The sequence below is a fragment of the Aythya marila genome (assembly GCF_965140915.1).
Source record: "Aythya marila genome assembly, chromosome: 2".
NCBI classification, from domain to species: Eukaryota; Metazoa; Chordata; class Aves; order Anseriformes; family Anatidae; genus Aythya; species Aythya marila.
In genome coordinates, this window is record NC_139043.1 from 146,588,112 (window position 1) to 146,600,460 (window position 12,349).

The window sequence follows — 12,349 nt, forward strand, 5'->3', positions numbered from 1 at the left end:
TGGGTTTGTCTATGCATTTTACACTGAATACTTCACTGACGAAGAAGCATGAATAATCCCTAAAGGAAAAGACTGGAACACAGGACTCCTCTGCCAAGTGAGTGATCTCACAGGCTGCAGAGCCAGGCTTATTTCTGCTTCCTTTACCTCACCCAAGAGTCTTGAATTCTCTTCCATGCAGTGAGCCAGCTTCAACAGGAAGCATGAATAAATATATCAGTTCCAAAATAACCTCTAGCCTGGAGGCTACAGGGATCTCTTGTCCTGAGAATAACTATGCCATGAAATCTAGGGTGAGGAGCATTTCTTCCCTGGTGGGGCTTGGTCTTCAAGCAGAAGCCAGGCTGCACAGCTCCGACACAGCCAAGGCCCTTCTGGATTCCAGGGCTACATCAACCCAAGTCCCCGAAGGAAAGCCAAGGTACGCACCCAGACACTGGGACCTGATTCTCCACATCCATCCTAGATGTGGTTTAGATGCTGCTATGATGTTATGGAGCTTGTTAGAGATGGCACATGGCCTCTTATGTGCTGCTTGTCTTCAAGAATACAGAGATCCTGAAATACTTAATTACATATACATCCAGTTTTGGTGTCAAAGACAGATGGATGATTAACCCACCAAATGCTGTCTGTTTCTAGGCTGTCAAAGCAACTTAATGGATCATCTGACACCAGAGACCTAAGTTTTAGGTGTATACAGTCAAATGAGAAAAAATCTTATCAGTTATTGTGGAAGTTGACTGAATATAGTGGGATGACTGTCCCACAGCAGCCACAGTGCTGTCAGATTTGTGCTCAATCACAGATTAAAACTCTAGCAAGAACTGACGTCCTGATGTGGAACACTTTTATTTTCTCTAGAGGAGTTCCCGGAGGCACATCCCATGTACAACATTTGCTAACAGAAGTGCTTGGCCACTTGAGTGCAAGCAAACTTCATGAACCTTTACCAATGCACAAATCTTGAGGAATGACCACAGGGCATTTGGAGCTGGGCAGCCATGAGGTGGATGTGCAGGATATAAAGAGCTAATGGAGAAACCTGAATAACATTATGCAAATCAGGGTACTTAAGGGGAAAGAGAGATGATGCTAACACAAACATAAAGCAGTGAAGGTCAGAACATTTGCACACAGCTATCCTCCCTGAAGTCACTTGAGTTTCCCAAGGAAGTTAAAAGCAAAGAAACCACTTTGTTTGGTAGCTCAGTGACTTTCAAGAGCATAATGGCTGAATCCCTTTCCTTTAAAGTCCCACAGATACAACAGAAGACTGAGCCACTTTGAGGATGCTGCAAGTACGTGTCCAGAGACAGATAACTTAAAGTAAGATGCCTTGGCTTGCTGTCATATTGCTTTCCCTCTCTGGGTTTGTAGCTGAAAACTAAGACAGAGGAAAGCAACAGTGTGGGAGAGAGCAGAAAATATTACAAAAAAAGCTTGAAAGTCTGTCTAAGATCCAGGAATAGCAAGACATGACAAAAGACAAAAGTAGGGAGAGGCAGAGGTAGATGTCAGAAATTATCAAAGGCATGGAAAATAAACCACACACGGGAATGGAGGGATAGATTTATGAATTATGTTATCCATCATCTTTCTATATACTTTGAAGGGTCATTGGAGAAAGGGTGATGTCAGGATAACATGTATGCAAAATGTATATAGAATAAAATGAAAATGGGTGCTTCTTCTTGCCGTTACTATTAATTGACTGTATACAGACTTCTGGTGGCATGGAAATTCTAAAAGAACATTTTCCTAAGACATATGGAATGCTACAGGGAGAGTGTCCACATCAGTGACACCACTGGCCCTAGTAAACCCAACGAAACAGACTGCTTTTTTGTTTTGTTTTGTTTTTATTAAGTCCTGTATGCTTGAAATTATGTGCCTGAATTCATGCTTAGGCATTTGCATTACCTAGAGTTTTTAACAACCAAGTTTGAAGACTCTGTCCTAAAAATAATTTGATAAGAGTTGACTGGCAATTCTGCTTATGAAGAGAAGAGTGGTTATTAAGATTTTGACCCTTCATTTTCTGGATTATGAAGGAATTTCTTTAGGTACAGAATTGGCGACATGTGTGGCCATGTTCCCTAATGGTTATAGCACAGCTTGTCATCACTGTGCTCTGTTCCTAGCTCACTATGAGCTTGTTACCTCTTAGTCAGTGCTCCATTTCCAACATGGCCTTTCTGCTTTACTAACTGGGTGGGAATGGGACACAGCCAGAGTCCCCCACATGAGCTGTCTGAGCTTCAGGGTATTCAATTATTAAGTGAAGAATGAGAAGCACTTGAAGTTTACTGATAAGAAACTCTACATAAATGCAAGTTGTTAGCAATAACATGGAGATTGTCAAAACACTGACTGATGTAAGGCCTAGATCAGCTGTTTTGAGGCTGTCTGGTACTGTCTTTCTGAGTGTTTCCAGAAGCAAGGGAAACTGAAGCTTGAGGATAAGCTTCCCTTTGCTACTCAGTGACCTTATAGAGAAATTCAAAGGTATCCTGAAGCTTCTATCCTATTCTTTACAAAAGGTATTCATATCCTTCCTAATTACCGATCTATTCCCACAAGTATCTTAACTTCCTTTTCTAAATAACCATCTAGATCATTTATTATTGCAGTAAATAGAAGCTTAAACAATGACTGCTGTCACTTTGTGCTAGGTGCAGTACAAAAATAGAATAGGAGGCAAACCTTTCTTGGAAAACATCAAGATCTTTACAGATTAAAATAAATTGTGGAAGGAGAAACACTGGGCAGGAGGGTGAAGTGACTTGCCTAAACACAAAATCAGTCAGTGGCAGAGAAAAGAAAAGGACATGCAGATTCCTAGCCTTGGGTATCAAATATAATTTATCATTTAACATGTTTTGTTACTGCTATTCATTCTGATGAATGCAGCTTCTCTTCTTTCCCCAGAATGAGTGCACCTACCCAACATGCTAGCAATTCCACAACATTTTCTTCTTGAGAGGAAAAGACTGACTCTTCTTTCTTCCCCCTCAGGTTGTGCTGCGCAGCTGTGATACCAGATCTTTAATCATAGTGACAAGCACAGAGGCTCTATGCAAATGTAAGCAAATAGTGTTTGACATTTATATGAAGATGATAAAGACAAACATTGGGGGCTGTTTTGAGGGTGGAGAATGTTTACATTATTAGTACAAGAGTACACGGAGATTTAACCAACCAATTCTCCCAAGTCTGAGCTGACATGCATTCAAAGATGCAGTGACCTTGCTGGCTAAATGGATGCTCCACAGGCTGTTTAATACATTAAACTAAAGAGCAGCATCTGTCCTAACATCACTCATTGTAGGATACACCTGCCTTTGTCCTCCTTTTTGCACCATCTTTTCTAGCAGGAGATCTTTTGCATCATGTTAAGCCTTGTACTGGTATTTTTGTTTGTTAATTCCCCCCATGTGATTTTGAATTGAGAGATGGAAAGGAATAGCTTATTAATAGCTACAGCCTGGCAAATTTTAGGACATCTGTATCCTGATCTACACTCTCTCAAAGCATCTTTCTGTTGACTTCAGCAGGGACTACTTTATCCTATTTATGCAGCATCTAACACAGTTGTGCACAGATCTCAGAGGAAATATGTAGGCACTCTTGTAATACAATAGCAACAATAAAGCAAGAATAATAACCTCTCTGAATTAAATATATGTATAACTATATGGGTACAGGTTGTCCAGCTGCTCTATTTCTGTGGATGTTGCTGGTTGCTGCATTTCTATTTCTAGCCTGAATCCGAGGCACTCTAAAAGACTGCTTGCACAACTCTTTTTGATTCACCATGATTAAATGCCTCACTCTCACCAGATTATCACCCTTTCTGCTTCAATATTTCTTTTGAAATATTTGCAGTGTATACTCTTGCATTTGTAATATTGTCCTCCAACAAGTAAACAGTGGAGAAGGCATGAGGATAAGGCTTACGCAAAGATCTTAGTTTTGTGGTCTTGTATGTATGAAAGTAACTCTAAGATAATTCAGTTCAGTGAAGTGACTCTATTATAGTTTGTAGTGATTGACTGGAATTCCCTCTAGATTTATTTTTGTTATCACAGAGATAGAAGAGTTCAGTCATGAATCCTATGTCATCAGCTTTATGTCTAGAGATCCACCTGTTCTGCTTCACATAACTGCTTTGCTAAACTCTCTTTCTCAGAAGCTTATATAGCATTTTGTGCAGAAACAGGACACACTACTTAGGATATAGTAGGATGATATCGGATACTGGATGTTTGGATCCAAGTTGTGTTGTAGGATCTTTCATTGGAAAGCATTTGCTTTTTCTCAGGGAGGTGGTAGAACAACTAAATGGTTGGAAAAGTTTAATCCCTTTTTGACAAAGCCAATGAAATAATGATATTCATCTGAGGATATTATCATCCTCCCTGTAGTATGTCAACAAGTGACTATTTATCATCATAGTCACACAGGCATGAACTAGCCGGTCTGTAGGAAACACTTGTGCTATTTATCATACAAGTTTCCTTTCCAGTCAGACTTTTATACCTTCTTTCTGAATGCCCTACACAACTCAGAATGAAAAATAACTGCTGTGGTAATGATTATGGTGTAACATATGGAGCAAAGTTTATTTATTTTTTTAAAGTTCACCTCTTGCTATGAGCAAGGTATTATTACTCATTGCTTGTGTCATGTCAGCACAACCAATGGGCAGGTTTTCATCTTGCATTTAACTGAGTTTTCGTCTTTAACTGTCTCGGCTCTTCCTCGTTGCTTTGGTGCCCCACTGATCAATAAATGCAGGTACATTCCTGAATGCACACCATGTTATTGCTTCAACAAGCCCCCAAGGAATGTGCCTGCATCTATGGAAATATGTCACCAGCTACAAGCACGAGATACACCCGGTGTTTATTGGAGAAAGGGAGAAGGTAGAAAAGACAAATGCCTCTGTGCAGCCTTTCCTTATTCACATATGAAACTGTCACAAAATATAGGACCTCTGCTTTTATTCTTTTGATTTTATCACCTAAACAGAGTTGTCTGCATTTCAAGCAGCTATGGGTTATCATCCAAGTCATTGCAATTCAGTCTGTACCAACATCCTGGTCACTATGGTGTGTAAGCTGACTTGCAAAATCCATTCTAATGATGCAGACCAGCTCCATTGTTATAAATCCACAGTTGTTAGACAAGAAAGTGAATCTACAATAATACAATTAATATACTATGTGACTCAGCAAAAGACATGGAATCTGGCTTTCTGAAATATGTTGTAAGTATTGTGTTGACTGCATTGATTGCACAGTAGGCTGAGAAAGAGTGTACTAAGCTACAAGGCAACTTGATGGTTTAGGTAAGCACCTTAATACGCAGTTGAGGACAATAGGGCAATGACTCTCAGCCCAAAGTTACAGATGAGGCTATGAGTTAATTGAAGGACTATAAAGAGATAAAAGCAAGTGAAGATATAAAGACAGGCATTCAGCCTAAGATAGTACTCATCATCCCTTACCTCTCCCCCCCCCGCTGTTTTTTTTTGGTTTTTTTTTTTTTAGAAATACACTTCCAGAAAGCAATTCAGCCCATCATGGATAAAGCAGGTGGGATGAATCACCCTGTAGATGTTCCTAATATTTTCTTTAAAATAATAGGAGTCTTGACAATTAGCTCTGATTATACAGCTAAGTTTAAGATATTAGACCTCATGAAGAAGGATGACCAAAACTATTGACTGGTATTTGAAGCATATTCTCTGTTAAAAAAGGGCAGAGAACTATTTGACCAAAACACAGGTAAGTTCAAGGAAAGTAACAAGTACAACTAAAGGTAGTCCACTAAATATACCTTTCTGCTACGGCTCTATGAGTAAAGGATATTCTTCCAAGGTTAAAATGTAGTGATTTTTTTTTTTTTTATTTTATTTTTTTTTTATTTTTAGATCACTGACCCAAAAATCATTGCAATGTCTCTAAAGTAGCTGTTAGAAAGTATTACAATAGATAACTTAGGGAAACTTTATTTCACAGATCAATGTCCCAATAAAATCAAACAACTCCTTTCTGAGTTGTCATAGTTTATTGTATCAAGGCCCTACTTAATGTAGTTTTAGTTGCTGTGTCATTGATTCAATTGATTGGAATGACTTGTGTTTTTAATGTACCCTAGATCTTTGTGGAGGAGAGGATATCTGCCTAAATACTGTAATATTCAGTAAAGAGCAATTCTAGTTAATCTGGAAAGAGCTTCTCTAAAGCAAGGAAGAACTTGCAGTGGCATTGGCTTTAACTTGTATTGTCATCTAGCTTCTGTCAGAAAAAAGACTGTTGGAAAAGGCCTAAAGCTTTTACCCATGTATCTTCTGAGTTTATATTGGATGTAGCTGGAGTGGCAGGAAGATGTAGTGAGATGTTTATTACCAACTTCTTCACTATATTGTTTCAGATATTCTAACTGTGGATTAGTCAGCGAAAGCAAAATCCTTGGAGGCTTTTGGATGCTCTGAATTTAATTGACTTACTGTTATTGTGTATACCTGCAGAACTTCAGAAACAGATGAAAACTCTAGGAAAAATGGTTCCATGGCTGTAAAAATCAAAAAGATAAAAAGAAAAAAAATACTAGATACATGTAGACAGTGTCTTGTATTACTCTTAACAGAAGGAATTATTTGAACTGTTAAAAAGTTGTATGTTTAGAGGTGGTTATAACCTAGCTTGGTTTTAGTTATGAGACATAGAGACATCTAGGAAACTCTTATGATGTGACTTATCTTACCTTATTTAAGTCATCTGCAAGTTAGACATCTAGTTTGTTAGTCATCTAGACTCTCTACAGATTTTCTGAGCTAAGCTGGTGACAAGAACCTCTCTCTAGATGTGTTTGTTTTGTCTACATGGAAGACAAAGAGCTTACATATCCAGCTTTTAAAAAGCAAATGATAGATTTTAGTAACTCAAACTAGAGAGATGTTCCCACAGACTGATAGAAGCATACTAAATTTAAGAGAGTTTTTTTCCTGTTCTGGGGTGGAAGAGGATAAGATGAGGCACAATAATTGTGTTTAAGCACAATGTATAAAAAATCTTCCAAATATAGGCAAGCCAGAATATTGGAAGAAGATTTGTTTTATTTTTTTTTATTATTTTTTTTTTTACAGCTTTGTTGTCCAGAAAATTAAAATCTTTAAAAGGTTACTATATAGATTTCTAGATTTTGAATTTAGTAGTTAGATTGGCCACATTTCCAGCAGCAATTTGAGGGGTAAAATTTATGCTAAGCAGAGTGCTTCCAATGTTGTTTAGGCATCACCTTTGGTCTTTTATTAATAAAACTTAGAAATGCTTTCTTCTCAATATCAGCAGAAGCTTATAAAAGCAAAAGCTCTAGAAAAATCTGTATCTTCTAGGAACAGCCCACTGCTGACAGGTACATGTTTTTTACGTAGCAAACAAAATATGAAATCAAGTCAAATGCCTGTATTTATTACTTGGCTAGGTCCATCTATGTTCATGATAACAGTGAAAGAAAACACGGTGGAAAAGCACGTTCTTTGTATAATTAATAATCTGTGGGGAAAATAAGATTTTCTCCATATAACATTAGTCGCATCTTCCCAACACTTATGAAGATAATGAGTTACACAGGATAGACAGAACCTGTTCAGGCCCCTGCTCCTTCTAGTAACCCAAGAAGAAAGTTAACAGGAGTATAGAACAGCTTGAACAATGATCTTATTCCTGAAATACGTTAGCCACTCTTAGTTGATGATCAGAAACTTGTACTCAACAGAAATTTTGTGCTCTAAAGTGCTCCCTGCTTTGATTCTCATGCTTCTATGATACCAGATTACCAGGAAGAATAGGGCTTTAAAAGCCTAATTCTGAAATTCTGAGAGATATGACTCTAAGACATACTTTTCTGTAGGAAAAAAAAGAAAAAAAAAAAAAAAAAAAAAAAGGAGAAAACCTTGGGAGGTTGATTTGGCTGACTTTCTGAAGCCTACTCAGTTGCCAGACTTTTGTTGTTACTCAACTGATATTTCAGCAATAATTATATTTATTATAATATGTATAGTGGATGAAGGCATTGACTCTTGGACTAGATCAGATCAGGATTTAAAAATAGGCCGTGGCATTCAGATGGCTCTGAAATAGTTCACACAAGACAGTTTTTAACTTTTTTGATTGTTTGTGCAATTTTATAAGCTTTTTTTTTTTTTTTTTTTTTTTTTTCCTCCAGTGAAGGAATCCAAGAGGCAATAGAGCCGGGAAGACAACAGAGACTATGCAGACATGTGGAAGAACGTTATGAGAAAGGAAAAACAAAAATTTTGGAAAGGCAACTGCTGGGCCTTTTTCATTACAGATTTTGGAGGGACAGCAAAGAAAAACATTAAAGGTATAAACTGATGAAGGCCAGAGATTGTTTAGTCCTTAAGTCTTATGAGTTAGCTTTATTCCATGGTTTTATCTGAAAAGTAAAGCTAACCCATAGATGATACTGTACTTCAGGGCAGAAGCTGACTACTTTTTGAAAGGACCTACCACATGAGTTGTGTTTGGAGCTTTTTAGGAAACACTGTAACAACAATAATATTGACATAGCCAATACCAAATTGCTTTCCCAATGCTGTGGCATTCTCAAAGGTTCTAGACACATTTAAATTCTAGTAGATCATTTAGATATTTCAGATTTAGAACTGTGAAGTCTTATTTTTCTCATATTCTCCAGCTTTTGTGATAACTTCAAGACCAACAAAGTGAATTTATTTCACTTTATTATTTATATATTTTTAATGACATTTATGATTCTTACTGTGTTCACAAGATGCCAGGTTCTATGCTTTTAAGCAAAATGCCTGTATCTTATCGTGAAATAGTAGTTTCATGATACTGGCAATTATGTGTTGGAGTAGCTGGAGAAGATTATGACTCCTCACCTTCCAATTACTGTATACAAATGTATGTTGCAAAGAGGAAATGTTGACTGCTTCTAAATACCAACATGCATTGAATGCTTTGATTTTGTGTCAGCCTTAAAGGCAAGATCCACTCACTACTGTATATAGCATTTAATCAAGTACAAATGGGTTCATGCTATTCCTTCTGCCTAGCTCTCTCTTTGCTTTATGCCTTGGGGAAACTTCCCCTCCTCTGCAAGAATATTAAAGTAAATATATATTCTCAGATTTCAGAGAACAGTAATTACAGAATAGAGAGATCAAATTTCCACAGCTTGTAATTTTCATTACTTCATCCCTTGCTCAGTGATGTGAACAGACAAGCTCCAAAAAACAGCTGAAGTCTAGTGTGGAGGGTTGATTTTTCCACAAGAAGAGGAGGGGGGATTAAGTGGGGTGGAAAGGACTTGCAAATGGCTTCAGATGTACAGAAGAGGAGTGGAGAGGCAGAAGGAGGGATGTAGCAGAGGGAGGTGATTTTTCACATAAACCCAGAGAATTAACTTCTCTTTTGATCACCAGGCCCCTCAGTAGCCCAGTTAAACTGGTTAGAGGAGAAAAACATAATGTTGAAGCAGCCCCCTCCCTTTGCTCTTTTGAGGTGGTGCAGGGTGTCCTGTTCTCTTGTTTTTCAGTGTGACAATGCCTTTTCACAAAGAGAAAAAAACTGATTGAACTGGCCCTAGCAAATTTTTAGATAAATGCGTTTGAGAATGAGCTGAAATTATAGGAGAATCATCACCCATCTGTAAGCTGCTGAAATCCCACAGCCTGCACTCTTCCTTTTGAATTCAGTAGGGTTAGAGGTCTCCATTTATTACTGTGAATGTGCTCAAGGATCAGATGGTGAGGAGACACTTAAGCTGTTGTTTTTTCATTCGCATCAACATTGATGGTGAAGAAAAATGATCCCCCCAGATCTCTGCTTGTTTCAAGGCATTATTCACTTTCTTTCTTAAGGCCCTGCTCTGCTCAGAGTGTGGAGGCCAGGACAGATATGACAACTGCTGAGGGATGACGAGTGTAATTTAGCCACCGTGAACATACTCTTCCTGTGGCCTCAATCTTCCTCTTTCATTTGGGAGCCCTAAGGGTCAATGGGTTGTGTTGTATGGAAAGCTCTAGAATCCTCGTGGAGCAGGACAGTATGGTCAGGAGACTAGCAGGGCTCTCATCAAAAAAAGGGTAAACCATAATTCCACTTAGCTGAAAATTCTCTATATGAAGCTGCATCACATTTTGAAATGCCTGTGAGTCCTTAGTCCTAGACCTCAAAACCTCTCATCACCAGGCAGTGAAAAGCAAAGGAAAATACGAACCAAAAAGACAGTCGCAGACTAAAGCTCAATGAGTCCTTTAACGCAGGGAAACCCAGTGTTTGGACAACTGAGTCCTTCCAAGGAGGCAGTCGAGGTTCCTTCCTGCTGAAGGGTTTGAAAAATAAGGTACAATTTCCTGCACTGCAGAGCATTCCTTCTGCATACAGCTATACGATACCCATCTGGAATTTGGAATGAGTGCAGCTCGCCTCCGGCAAATTCCACTCCATGAAATACCAGCAGGCCCACAGAGCAACTGATGGCCCCAAATGCCCTTGTCCCATCCTCCCCTTTTCCCCCTCAATCCTCTTCCTTTCCTTTGTGTTGTACTGGGTTTATTACTCAGTAGGTTAGTTGGTCTGGGCCTGGTTTTGGGTTTTTCACTCTGGCTAGGTGAGGAATGGCCTGTTTTCACTCCTGGTCTACACACACGTGCCCAGCTGTGCAGGATGAGAGCAAACAGCATCTCTGGTGTATCAGCTGGAGTTTGCAGTTATGGCTTGTCACTTTCTCCGAGTTCAATCTTGCTAGTACACAAAACATTCATAGTTCACAGATGGGGAAATTAAGACTTTTGTTATATCCATTAGTCATACAAAATCACTGACGTCAGTTACCAATGTTGTGTGGGTGTTGTGTTTTGTTTTTGTTTTTTGTTTTTTGGCTTTGCCATCAGAAGTGAGTGTTTTCATGTGTATATACAATTACAGGTAAAGTCAACAGCCTTTGTGTCATGCAGGACTGTCAGGCCTCTTGTGCTGGATGCGACACCTGATCTGTTTGACTCTTGCCTCATACTTCCTCACAGATAAGGCAACACCTCATATATTCCCAGAGGGGCAATATGACATTTCCTCCTATGTCACACTCAGTTGGATGGCAAGTTGGATCATGAATTTGGATATAGCTGTAGGTGCTGAGCTGTTTTGCTAGATGTCTGCTATTTTGAAAGTTCCTGTACTTAAGAGCCCTGTTTCAAGACACTATTCTGTACTGCACTGAGCTGCTGTGTAAGCCAATGTAGTGCACACATCCTGTAGGTGACCTGACACTGTGTGTCTTGGGATAGGGTTTGTTTCCTGCCTTGACACATCCTCTTGTCTCTTCATGCTGGCACTGTATGTAGTACAATTACCTGGTGACCTGGATTCAGGAAGAAACCTCTATGAAAATAAAAGAGATAGGCATGCCTAAGGGGCAAAGTGAAGAAGGGGAAGGACAAAGTGCTGGACTGAGTGGTAGAGAGCATGATACCTGAGCTAGAAGCATCATCCCAAATACTGGGGTGTATGTGACAGCATGGTGTCAAGTACTGGCAATTTTGTCCCATGTAGTGACCTCCATTCTTTAGGAGATGCATAGAGGAAAGAGTGGTTGTAGATGAACATTTGCAGAATCCCAGAATGTCTGAGGCTGTCAGGGCCCTCTGGAGGTCACCTGGTCCCACCCCAGCTTAAGCAGGGACAGCCAGAGCACCACATCCAGGAAGCTTTTGAAGATCTCCAAAGGAGGGAGATTCCACTCTCTAGGCAACCTGTGCCAGGCTGTGATTTTCCATTTACTTAAATGCACCATCTTGTCTTGGATGTGACCTCCTTGGTGATTTGGGAGGAATTAGCAGAAAAGGAGAGCTGAAGCTGGGTACCACAAATGGCATCACTTATAAATCTTTAAAAACTCTTAACAATCTTTTAAAATCCAGTTTTTGTCTATGAAGTTTTAAGATCCAGTTTTTGTCTATGAGGTGAAGCAGAAAAAAACAAACAAACAAAAAAGAAAAGGATAAAAAGCAGGAAGGGCATGCCCTCCTCTCCTGTGAACACTTTTGCTGGGGGGCTGAGGTGGGGGTCGTGGGGTACCGTGAGCAACAGGGGCTGCAAGAACAGGGGGACAGAAAACCCGGGGGGCACCGGACCCCAGCACAACTGTCTAGGAGGTGGGTGGGGAACCATTTCTGCTCCTCTGCCCCCCCAGAAGCCTCCTTCATCCCCCGAGGGGAGGGAAGGGCAGAACGGGATGCCAGGACCTCGCCATCCTCGGGGCTGGTGTCCGGCAGCCGCTGGATGGCAGC

The 12,349-nt window shown here is 39.7% G+C and overlaps 1 long non-coding RNA gene across 3 annotated transcripts in view; it reads left to right on the forward strand.

The window, feature by feature from the left end:
- The window catches only part of LOC309874907, a 36,382-nt gene extending 24,334 nt beyond the window's left edge, over positions 1-12,048 (forward strand). For 2 of the 3 annotated variants that reach the window (XR_014316940.1, XR_014316942.1), the window contains 3 exons: positions 1,256-1,329; positions 3,019-3,085; positions 8,239-12,048. This is a non-coding gene — a long non-coding RNA (uncharacterized lncRNA). The remainder of the gene's footprint in view (positions 1-1,255; positions 1,330-3,018; positions 3,086-8,238) is intronic. The other variant, XR_014316941.1, reaches the window with a different exon arrangement.
- Positions 12,049-12,349: the final 301 nt, after the last annotated feature.